The following is a 12,500-nucleotide window of genomic DNA, read 5'->3' as shown; positions in this document are numbered from 1 at the left end:
GTGTGAATTGCGGCCACTCTTTCATCTTTGGTGTGAATATATCATACAAAATTTCTATCACCTGTGCAAGAGGCATGGCCCAGCAGCTGGAAAAATCCATCCATTTTGGACAGAAGCTTTGCTTTCATCTCCATCCTTCTCTTCCCAAGAGCCAAAACCCCAACCCCTTTCTCCTTCAAGGTATCCTGAGTTACTGAGTGTCCTGCTGGGATGCTGCAAGGCTGGGCAGCTGGCAGCATGTGGCCTCCAGGGCACAGCAACAGGCTGGGGCTGCTTCTAGACCAGGGATTGTAAATCTCAGGCTACAGGTAAGTCTGTCTGTTCCCTCAGACTCTGCCTGTAACTAGGAGTAAAACTGTCTTGAACAGCACCCCTGACACTAGTGAAAGGGAAGAAATTTAATTCAATGTACAGGATGTGGTATCATTAAGCACTTCTGCTGTCTAATCTTCTTGTTTTTCCATTTTGTGGTTTGTGTGATCTTCCTGCTGGGCCAACAAACATTTAAGGCTGTGGATTTTTCTCCAAGTTGTGAGACTTTTAGTTGTTCAAGCCACTTTGTGTGTGGGGGAGGGTGAGCTCCAGACTGGTGTGTGTGGAAGATCACATGGATGTGTGACTTCTAAAAGTCTCCAGGGTTGTCTGTTGGAGGATCTTGGAGCTCTGGGGAGAGGCTTTGCTCGTCTCTTGGGAAATTCTAAAATGCCGTGGAAATAACTAGTGACCGAGGAAGGGAGGGATGTGGGGAAGATGCCAGGCAACAAGGAGGAGGCTGGCAGCAATTTCCTAATGGAGCTGAACCCTGGTGAGTGGTTTCAGAGCACTGATGTACTCTGGGGGATGGCAAGGGACTGTACCCTGAATATCCCACAGACAGGGAGCTGCCATCCCGTGGGATCTTGCCCAGGATGGCATTTAAACAGTGAGGATGTGTCCTGCACTGGCAGCTTCTCAGCACTCACCAGCACTTGCAGGTGATGATGAGACTTGTACCAACTTTGAGAAGGGTGGAGGGGATGAAGGGTACAGGGTAGGAGAAGCCAGCTGTGAATTTTGCATGTCTCCCTTGTGGTTGCTGCTTGCTTTTGATGTGAAAACAGATGGTGCAGAAGAACCCCAAACGTGGTGGCAGTGCTTTGGACAGTGCTGCCAGCCACTCTCCCAGCTCTCCCTGGCAGGCATGTGCAGTGTTACAGCAGAATCCACGGAGAGCTCCCTGAAGGAGCCCTGCTGCTCTGCCTGCTCCGGCCCTTTGGGAGGCAGCTCGTGTGGAATTGATCACAAGGGTGATGTTCTCGTGGGTTCCTCTGCCCTGTCTGCTCTTGACGGGATCAGGGACGAGTCCTGCAGGCTGTGAGCACTGTCCCCTGGCTGCCCTGTTGTGGGAGGCTTCTATTCCCTCGATCCTGTGTGGTGGGTGAGGATGGGCTTGTGCATGGAGGGAGTTCCCGCTGTCCTGAGCCTTATCCAGCGTGACACGCTGTCAGTTTGGTGCAGCATCATGAAGATGCTCCCAACTCTGTTCACTCCTAGCCCAAAGAAGAGGGCAGGTGCCTGGAGGACCATGTTCTCCTAACCTGGCTGTGATTTGGGCTGCTGGCCCAGAAATGAAATGCTCCATCATGGCATTACCAGTCGGTCATCCCCATTCCTGTGTGTGCAGGCTGCCTGCTGACACAGCATGCATGTTTTTACCTTACTGTGCCCGTGCTGACTCCTGCAGTTAACTTTATCCTGCTGTTTTCTTAGTGCTGTGAAACACAGTTAATAATGTTGCTGTGCCCTTTACCCTAATGAGGATAATGGATGTTTTAAACTACTGTAATGAGACAACCCTTCATTTTTATCTGAAAAGCCAGAAGGGGTTCTTGATTTCTGTCTTGCTGGAGTTCTGACATAGTCTGTGATGCCTTTGGTGTAAACCAGAAATATTTCTGTTATTCAGGGAACACTTTGCAATGAGAACTTTTCCATGTTCATTTGAAGGGCTAGGAAATTTTAAATTTGCAACAGATGGATTTTTTCCAAAGGCTTCAGGTTAAGTCAGCTCTAAGGAAAGACAGTATTCATATTGCAAACTGATTTTTTTTTATTGACTCTTATTTCATTTCATTTCATTCCCTCATTCCCATGAAGGATGTTGTTCCCCTCTGCTACTCCTGCACCCAGTCTAACCTAAGTTCACGCAATTGTTTGTGAAGGGTGGGATGGTTTCAGGAGGGCAAAATGCAGCAGTCAGCTCTCCTGTGAGCACTGTAATGGTAGGAAACAAGCACAAATATTTTGTTTTCTCTCATCACTCCCCTTTGTCACCTGTTTGCAGGTCTGATTTGGCAAATAGAGCAGCTATTAGTGAACTCCTCACTGTGAGCTGGGGTGGTGAGATGGTAACAAAGTCTCTTTGCACTTGTATGGACATATAAAATACTTAGAAAAGTGATCTAATACAGCTATTGGAAATGTACTAGTAGGTTCACACCTGGCTGCATGCACAGAAAATGAGGATTCCCTTGGGCTGTCATTTCTAGGGATGGATGTTTGAAGCCTGTGGCCACGACCTGAAGATAGGTTTGCTATCAGTTGGTGGTGATTGGGCTGTACTTGCATAATGATAGTAATTTTCTTCTTCTTATATCCTAAATTTGATTTACAAGACCATGCTGCAGTGTGACTTTTAAGTGTTTGTCTCTGCTGGCAGCTGGCAGTGTATTAGCTGTGATCCTTTACAAAAATAAGGGTTCAGTGTTGGAGCTAAATTGAATAATATGGTGGTGTTTGTGTCTTAATCTTCCAAATAGCTCTGTTAAGTTTGCTACATTGATGTCTGAAAGGCTTAAAAATAATAAACTCCAGTGTATAAAGCTTTGAATGCAGAGTGTAAGCTTATTAATTGCTGTCAGTTCATGGGCAGACTCACTAAAACATGGCAAGGAGGCAATTCTCCCAGCATGCCTGAATTTTTTAAAAGAATCTTCTTGTATCAAGGCCTTGTGATCCACAAGGTACAAAGCTCATCCATATGAATTCAGGCTTGTGGGACTCAGTCCAAAACCCCAAACCCTTTAGTTGCAGTGTCATATCAATTTAAAATTTGTCTTTTGTCGTCCTCATCAGTCTGCTGGGAGCTGTTTGCATCCCGAGCTTTTGGGCAGGGTAGGTGGAGTGGGATCATCTTGGTTGTCAGCAGAGAGCTGAACTCCTGAGCCCCCATCCCAGCTCCCAACCTTGTGCTCTTCACAGGAAGTGGGAAAAAATCTAAATACATGGTGGTTTGTTTCTTTTTAATTAGGTTCTCAGGGAATCAAGTGTCAAAGGAAAAGCTCTGAAATCAGGGATCTGGCTTTGCTGTTTCTTCTTAGAGGATGTCTGTGGTTCCCCTGCATCCTTGTGAATGAGTTTTTAAATGAGGAGTTGCAAACAGCAACTAAGGAAAAGGCTGATTGGACTAGCCGGAGTGATTTAAAAAACAAACAACAAACAAAAAACCCAAAAAAACCAATCCCCCCTCCAGCCCCCCAGAAAAAACCAAACAAACAAACAAAAAAAAATAAAAAACTCAAAACAAAACAGGAGAAGGAAAGGAGGAGAATGTGATTTGTTTATCACAACTGAACTTGAAACTCATTTTAAATGTCTGTCTTCTGGGAGTAAGGAAATTCCCTTAGCTTCCAGCAGTAAATAACTGGGATGCTTTCAGCTCACAGCTGATCTAGAGGATGGTGAGTTTTCAACTTAAAAAATAATTGACTCTCCAGTAAGGCCACTCCATTCCAAGTGTCACTAAACAGCTGGAGGAAGAGGAGAGTCCTGTCTGGCACGGTTTGTTTCACAAATAACCCTTGAACTTTGTTCTGTGTCTCTGAGTTCTGTCCAGAGTGTCTTGACAGATGGTTTTGAACAAATACAGTTTCTGACCAGGGAGCAAATGACCAGGATTGCATCTGGGTGGCAGGTGCATGATCCAGGTGCCCAGATTTTGCCCAGAGAGATCTCAAATCATGTCTCAAATCCATTTTTCTCTTGCTGTCAATCCTAAAAGACATACTGGGTATTTCAGAGAAAGGGAGACGGTTGTCCCATGGGAAATCTTGGGGGTCAGTGAATGAGGGTGTGGTGGTAAGGATGGTTTTCTCCATGCCAAGCTCTTCTTGGCAACTGAGTGGTGAAGGATTTAATGCTGGCTGTGGTGAGCAGGATTTCCGAAATGCAGCTTCTCCCCAGGCTCATCTCAGCAAAGGGTTTGGCTGTCAGAATACTGAGCTCTCTTAATGGTCTGCCCTCTCTGTGCCAGCAGGGCCTGTCCTGTGCAGTCCAGTTGGGATTGCTGGAAGTCTGTCACTTATGTAGGTGCTAAAAAGGAACTGAACTTATTTGGGAACTGGTGTTCCAGCTGAAGGAGCTGAGCACTTGCCAGTCTGACCATATGCTTCTGAAGTCCTTGTGGTTCAGTGCTTCAGTCCAGGATATTGTCTATTTAAGGCAATGGAAGGAAGCCCTGTGCCACTCTTGCAGAGTAAGTATGTGAACTTTAAGCACCAGGACCAAATGGTAGTTCTAGAATTAGATGGTGTCCCTAATTTCCCCCTTCAGTTTTAAGTGGATGCAGCATTCTTCACTTACAGCCTCGACTGTTGTGTTGCATTGTTGTATGGGGTTGAACATCTGCCCCTTCCAGCCACAAAAGTGGCTGTGTTCCAGTGGTGGGTGGTTTCTTTCTATTCAGGGATCCTCTGAGGCCTGGAAAAGCTTGAGTATTAGGCATGACACACTGTCAACTGCTGCAGATCCCCTTGGCTCCCTCCTCCCAACATCTGCAAGGCCGGAGTTGTCCACCTTGGCTTGTCCATGTACAGTGCACAGAGCAGAAAGGCCCAATTCCTACCGGCTGCTGCTGAGCAGGGAGTGGGACCTCACCAGGAACCTGCCCATCCCATGCAGGAAACATTTGTGGTCCCAGCCTGTAGCAGAAGAGAAGGAAGATCTATCTGCAGCTCCCTCAGGAGGGGTGTGTTGCTGGGACCACAGTCCTGGGATCTTTCCCCACTCACAGCACCCTGGTTTGGGATGCTCATCCTCCATCCAGCAGCTCTGCTGTAGCCCTGCAGTCCTGTGGGGTGGCAGGGGATGGAGCAGGCAGAGCAGCAGACCTGGCAGGAGCACCGTGCACCACATTAAAGGCTTGGATGCTCAAGCAGAGCCGTGGTGAGGGACAAGGTGCCTGTCTCACACAGGTCTCTCAGCCCAGTGTTTTTTTCCCTGCAGCATTGTTTCTCTGATTGACTGGCAGTTGGCTTGGCAAAAGCCTTTTGAATATTCATTTGGCTGACGGGAGATGAGAGTGTGGTAGCTCCTTGAAATCAGCTTGGGGAGGGGAAGCAAATAAGACTGCCTTTTTCTCACTCCTAGTGCTACTTGAACTCTCTCAAATGCATGCTTCACATGGATAAATGATTGCGGATGCCTCAGCCTACCTAACAAGCCTGTTGTTGTACAGCAAAAATTATAGTGCCTGCATACTTGCCATTCTCATTTAAAAGCCCATTCCTCATTAATATCACTTTAGATATATTATGGCAGCTCGAAGTGCCATTCCTCTTCTTCCCACCCATTTCCTTGTCTGGCTGTGACATACAGGAACTACACCCAGTGCTTGACTCGCCTCTCCTGACCTTTTGTAACTTGGCTCCAAACTCCTTTTTTTGGGTCTTTTGCAAAACACTGTCAGAAGGGAAAAATCCTTTGTTAAAACACAGCCAACTCCTGCCTCAACGTGGAACAGTTTGTTCTGCTGAAAGAATGAGCCAGTTCAGTGAGCAGAAAAACATTGCCATAAACCAGCGGGCTCAATAAGCTGCAAAAGCCATCGGCTGCGCGCAGCGTCTGAAAGGACGACTCTGAAGCAGAATGCATGGGGATGGAAAAAATAATCCACAATCCTAACCTGCCAAACCCCGTTTCTTTGCTTTCAGACAAAGTATTTTGCAGTTTTCTTTTTGGTTATAGCAACTGTAAGTGGAGGAATGGGAGCTGAGGCTGAGCCAGGATGTAACACAGCTCTCGAAGCTGCATATTGCAAAAGGGCACAGGGGATGAAGTAATCCAAAAATGCTCAGCTGGGAAGGGGCTGCAGCACTCGTAGTCATCAGGCTGTGCTGCAGATGATCAGCTCCAGCGCCTCTGGTACTGTTTAGTAGCTTGGTTTAGTCCTTCCCACCCACATCTTGTTTTAAAGCTCTGGGCACTCTTTACTTCCCTGGAATTGCTGCGGGTCTGTCCCTTTTGTGGCTGCTCAGTAACTGGTGATCAGCCTGGTGATCAGCCTGGCTTCAGCAAGAGCTTCTTCATTCCACAGGGGACTTGGATGCTTGGTGAGAAACCTGTGTGACAGGCTTTTGGGGTTGTGTCTGCAGTGGGATCGTTTTGGTGCTGGTATAAAAGCTGACACTGGTTTTCTTTGAACAGTAAATGTGCTGGCATTAGAGCTGTGGTTCCTGAATTTGGGGTGATGGCCCCTTGATTAAGGTCACCCGTTTGGAGGTGGTGGTGCAAGCCTGGCAGTGGGGTTGTGAGCAGAGGTACATCAGAAAGGTGGGCTCCAAGGCTTCTCCAAGATGATTCCTTGGGAAGGAGCAGGCTGTAGCTGTGCTGAGAGCACAGTGGGGCTGTGGCATCTGTGTGTGCTCGGTTGCCATTGGGTGCTCACACCTGTGAGCTCCTCAGCAGCTCAGCAAGTGTTCCCTGCTGATTTAAGTCTCAAGAATCCTTGTTGGAAATTTGACGTGGGTCCATGCAGCATTGGGAGGGGATGAGAGAGACATGGACAAAGATCTACCTCTGGTGCTTATTCATTCCTCTGAGTTCCCCAGAAGATTTTTGTCTTGGAGCCAGTTCAGTAATTTCAGATAATAAAACACAAAGTGTATTTTAGGTGTAACCTATACATCTTCACTTACATTCTGAAGGGCTGCATCTGCCAAAGCCGTGTGTGTCCTAGGGAAATGGTGATGCTTGACCATGAGCTCCAAGGGTGGGATCACAAGGTGTGTGGTACATCTGAAGGTGGTGTGGGAGGATGTAACTGATGTGTGAGGTACCTCTGTTTCAGATGGAATCATGAACAAAGCCCTGACAATGCAAGAAAGATAAAACATCCTAGAGAAAGCAGTCACCAGCTGAGTATGAGGTGATGGGACACCCACATCGTGATGAGCTGAGGGGACTTCTTGAAGCTCCATTAATGCTATCTGGTGTCCTCTGCTGGTAGTGCTAACCTGGGAGCTGGCTCTGTTGGGATGTGATTATCTGTCTGCTGGGCCTTTTGCTTTGGGGGAATGCCGGGAATGTTTTGCAGCATGGACAAAATCTGAGGATTGAAGCTATGGAGGTGGGTGCCTGGATTGCTGGAACTGTGAACCCTGCTAAGGTAGTGCAATGCAGAGCAAATCTGTAATGAAGCCTCTGTGCCAAAAGAGATTATTACTTTTTTGGAAGATGTTAATGGTATGATTACATAACATTTATTTTGTGCTCAATCAAATGGATGAAGGCAAAGGAAAGGAGTGAATTAATGTTAGTGATGTTCAAACAGAAGCACGCAAAGCTCTGAGGGATGATCAGTGGTTTTGTTTTGATGTGCATTGTGGTGGTTGTTTTTTATTCCTCACATTCTCTTGAAATATAGCACACAGGCTTGCCTCTAAGGGGGGCACGTTGCCAGTAGTCTAAAGGTTATATTATCCCAGTGACCTATTTTTATACTCTAATCGTGTTCTGTTTCAGCCGGCTCTTTCTAACCTTCCATCTTGCTCAGTTTTGTGCTTGTCTGGGGAAAAAAAAAAAAAAAAAAAAAAAAAAAAAAAAAAAAAGGCAGAGATAATTGCCCTTAGTCCCTGAGTGCTGTGGTAGCCTCAGATACCAACACACAGGAGAGGTGCTGCTGTTACAGCACAGAACAATCCAAACACACAGCTCGGAAATGGGTGACTAGTTGAGACAGGGGGATGAGGAGCACTGTGGGGCAGAGGAGAGAGGGCTTCTCTTAAAGGCAGGTTTAAAATGGAGAAGTCCAGCAGTTTGGAGAAGGGTGAAATTTTAATGAATAGCTCTGTTTAACTGGTCTAAATGGAAAAGACGCTTTTCTGCTCTAGGCCTGCCAAGGAACGGAGAATGAATACGATTGTTCGGTCAACCGGCTCCCACTGCATTTAGACTGTACCCACGGTTTCAAAGCCAGGCTTAAGCTACAAAGCACCCTGACCAGTTGGCATAAAGAGAAATTGTTCCTCAGTACAAACGTTGACTGTGATGCTGCTTGAAGCTGAAAACTGCTGAAGTTTGTGCGTGTGTTTGTACATTCGTGCCGTGTGAAATAATAAGATGTGAAGAGCCTTTCTTGCCTGCGTGGCCTCTCTGGGGCTGAGGTTATTGTATGGCTGGTGGCTCTGCTTGTTCATGTTAAGGTTGGAATGCCTGCAGAGTTAGTGTGGTACCAGTGTGCTCTGGAGGGGAAAATCTCACTAACTGCTCATTGATGCACTTGCAGTCCTGAATGGGGTTAAAGCCCCAAAGAATTAAGTGTGTCACAACCTTGGCCTGGGTTATGAGCCAGGCTTCGGGTGGCAGACACTACCTCCAGGTGCAAGGGCATGGCCTGGGGATGCGTGCCAGAAGCCAGGGTGATGCTCTGCTGCTGGAGATGTTCCCGTGCTGTGACTTCCTCCCAGCTGCAGCCTTTGCAGAGTTCCTCGGGGAGGGTGCTGGACAACAGTTAGCTGGGATGCACAACCACAGAGTGGGAACAGAGGAGCTCAGCCCTGCCAAATCCTGCCCTTTCTTCTCCTTCACAGAGCCATGCTGGCACAGCTGGCAGAGGTCCTTCCCACACCTTGGAAGTTTTTCTGGAGAGGTGATCTGTCCCTGCTGTCTTTGTCTGTCCATATGGAATGACAGGGATGTGGCCTGGGAGGTCTTTGCTGAGATGTCCATCCACACAGTGTGTCCCTGGGATGGATTAGCAGTAGCCCCCACTGGGCATCTTTTAGCAATAAATAATTCAGGCTGGTGGAATTCCTACATGACTTCTCAGGAACAGACTGCAAAGGCAGAAGGAATGTTAATGCCCAGCCAAAGAGGAAGAGTCCCAGGACTCCCTGGCTGGCAACAGGGTGGCCATGGGCCTGTACCCCAAATACATAGACCTGTTCATCCTCCCTTCCCCAGCACCATGGTAAATGCACCCAGTCCCAGGTACTGAGCTGGCTCCCAGGGCAAACTGGGTGCCTGTCATGCTGGGGGAGCCTGCTGTCAAACACAGTGGGATGTTTGTGGGGGTGGGAAGGGGAAGGGGGCTCAGCCCTCGGGTTTGGGTTGATGGTGCTGGCCACAGGGATCGTTCATTTAATGGCCTGGCTAATTGCAGTGTGATTGGGCAGTCATCTGGAACTCCCAGAGACACTGCTGCATCTTTGGACCCTGGCTGGAGGTAGAGCCTGAAGGGGAAAGAAAAAATCTCAAAAGCATAAACTTTTTCTCCTCCTTTGATTTCTTCCTCTTCCCCCCCTCATATGATGCTATCAGCTGGGGCCTGCAGAGCTTCAACTTAAAACCAAACCGCTTTTATTTCAAGTGCCAATATTGTGCTTGGCTCCATATGAGACAGAAACATTAACTTTGTCTCTGACCTGGGAAGCGTGTCTGCCTGCCTAGCAGGCACTGAAAGTGTTGAGAAAACTGTTATTTTACTTCTATTTTGGTGCCGATTTTTAAAAATATGATTTCTTATTAATTTCATTTTATTTTAACGGAGCATTCCCTCTTCAGCAGAGCACCAGAGCCCACAGAGCACGCAGGTATCCTTTTGTGTCCCCATGGAGCTTTGTCCCTGGTGTCAGTGTTGGCACCAGGAGCTGGCAGGGGAGGTCAGCTGTCCCTGTATTCCCGTGCCTGGGCAGTGGGACTGGAGCTGCTGTGTCCTGGTGCTGCTGCCTGGTGGGTTTGCTGGTTGCTGTTTCTAGGCGAGGTTTGCAAAAGGTCACAAAAAATTAATCTGCTAACTGGGGACCTTGGCACTGCATGCAGTGAATGTTTTGCATTAGCAACCTAACTCGTTAATTCAGTGAAACATTTAAAACCAAACCAGTTATATCCAGCCAAGCTGGAAAAAGCTGAAAAGTTCATACTCAGCAGTGCAGATTTCGAAACCTCCCTTTGTTAATCTCTGTAGAAGTAAATTTTCTGCTGTTGCAGAGCTCACTGTGACTGGTCTGGGCATTGTTTCCCTCAGCAGAGGCAAAGCTGCTCTGCAGAGGGTTGGTTTTGTACCTGGAACTGCCACCTTTCCCTCCAGCCTTAGTTTCTGTGAGCATCACTGGGAAAGAATTGGTTTTACCCTGCTTTAAGTCAGTTTTCCCTCAAATTTCCAGCAGCAGGGATGGTTTACGTGCACTGGACATTTGACCTGCTTACTCTGCTACCTTGCTATTAAATTAGCAGGCATAAATTAAATAGCAACTGTGAATTTTAAGTACAATAACTTTGTCTTCTTGGCTCCAGGTAACTCTTCCATTCAGCTTTGTTTTGTTTGCCAGTTAACCATAAAATAATTCATAGGAATGGAGTTCTTCACTCACAGCTGTGCAGATGGGTCTGAGGCATCTGCAGTGGTGATACATACACTGAGATCAGTTGTAAGGATCTTTTTCAATTGATTATTTTTTCTGCCATTAATTTACCCTATCCATTAGAACGGCCTCACTTACTTTAATGAGGGAGAAATCAGTGAATTATCCATTCTGTTATATATTAGTGGTGTATTAAAGTATTGAGTGTATTCCAGAAGGTGAGCAGTGAATAAAACATGCTCCCAACATGTAGTTATGCAACTGTTCCATGGAAATGAAATGGACAAACAGTACACTTGATTAATTTTTTTCCCCCCAGTAAATTGCCACTGTGATTCACTTCCAGCTAAAATTTGCAATCTATGTTCTCAGGTGGCATTAAATATTGGAGCCCCGCAGGAGAGATGTGGTGGCTGGGGCTGCTTTGATTGCATTTTGAAGGAAAGTTGTTGGAGAGAGCACAGAGTTTGATGCAAATGTGCTGTTAAATGAAATGCAGAGCTTTTAGGTTCTCTGTAGGTGGGTCAGGCCATTCACACTTACCCAAAATAACAGCGATGGAGTGCTCAGGAGAGGCACTTTGTTAATGTGGCACAATGGGGGTCTTTGTGAGTCGCTGCGCTTTGTATCAAATTTACTCTGTTGACAGATAAAAATCATCTTTTTGATATCTGGAGACTCTATAAACACTGGGTCGGATCTGTCAGGGACTGGAGCTGTCTCAGTAATAGAGACTCTGGAGTTTGCTGGAAAGAAAAAAGGTTGCAGAGGGCCCAGTAGCTTCTCTATGTGCTAAAGCTGCAGGATAAAATGAAATAAGTATTCTCTTTTACCCTTGCTTCCCTGACATGAAACTCCTCTCAGCCTTTAAAGCTGTATTTTGTAGCCTTCAGGCTGAGCTTACTGCTTTTTCCCCAATTGACTCGACTTGGAAAGGTCATGGCAGTCTGCTAGACTGTGTAATATTTAACTTAGCATCAAAATGAGGATCTCAGGATTGGTGTCAAATGGATGCTGTTCCCTCTGAATAGCACAGCCCATTCATAGTCATCCAAATATCCCACTTGCTAATGCTAATGAATAACTTTCTGGCCCTCTGCAGAGGGCAGGACTAACCACGGGAAGGTGGGATGAGAGTGGCACAAAGCAGGTATTGAGATGTGCAATCCTCACTGCCTAAATCCAGCTCACGCCTTTAATACCTAGTTTATTTATAGATTTTTTTTTTTTTAAGTTATAACTTCTAGCTCTTCACCATGCCTTAGCCTAGCAAGCAGTCTTTTCTGATGCCAAGTTCAGTGATGACTAACACTGTTTACAGGACTGTTTTGTAATCTCAGATCAGCCCACATTAACGGGAAGTTACGTTTTCCAGTCAGCCTTTCAAACGGTGCCTGAGAGTTGCTGAGGCCAGAGCCAGCCATCCAGGCTCTCCTTTTTGGAAAAAATTATGTCAGCTTTCAGAACAAGCTCTTTAAAAAAAATCTAATAAAGTCAGGGAGGTCATTTGAAATTGAACTTCCTCCATTTGATTTTTTTAAAAATTTCTTTTGCATGAGGATCTTTCATTCCTCTGTTGTAAAAACTACCAACGAAACTAAGCACAGGAGGTATTGCATAAGCACCAACAAGGCATTTGCCTGATCTGCATTTCTCAGTGCATGAGATCAGCTCCAAATATCTGATCTGAGAAAGCTGCTGGTGCACAACTGCTTTAACTGATAGGAATTACCTCTGTGAGTCATCTCATAGAATGGTAAGTTTGTTTGGTGGCTGTTTTTTTTTTTTTTAAGTTCAAGTTTTTATGAGTGTTTTTATAAAGCTCAGTTGCTGTTACTGTAAATCTCAAGGAAATCTGGCACAGAGTCTTTGTAATATGAA

At 46.2% G+C, this 12,500-nt stretch overlaps 1 protein-coding gene across 7 annotated transcripts in view; it reads left to right on the top strand.

Moving 5' to 3' along the window:
- ZHX3 (zinc fingers and homeoboxes 3) overlaps nt 1-12,500 on the top strand; it is a 46,894-nt gene that overhangs the window by 23,371 nt on the left and 11,023 nt on the right. Inside the window, exon 1 of one of the 7 annotated variants that reach the window (XM_041720306.2) lies at nt 3,570-6,368. The exons of 5 other annotated variants lie outside the window; for them this stretch is intronic. The gene's annotated coding sequence lies outside the window, so the exon portion shown is untranslated. One more of the 7 variants, XM_041720304.2, reaches the window with a different exon arrangement.

Source organism: Taeniopygia guttata, chromosome 20 (genome assembly GCF_048771995.1).
Source record: "Taeniopygia guttata chromosome 20, bTaeGut7.mat, whole genome shotgun sequence".
NCBI classification, from domain to species: Eukaryota; Metazoa; Chordata; class Aves; order Passeriformes; family Estrildidae; genus Taeniopygia; species Taeniopygia guttata.
This window is presented reverse-complemented; position numbering and strand designations above follow the sequence as displayed.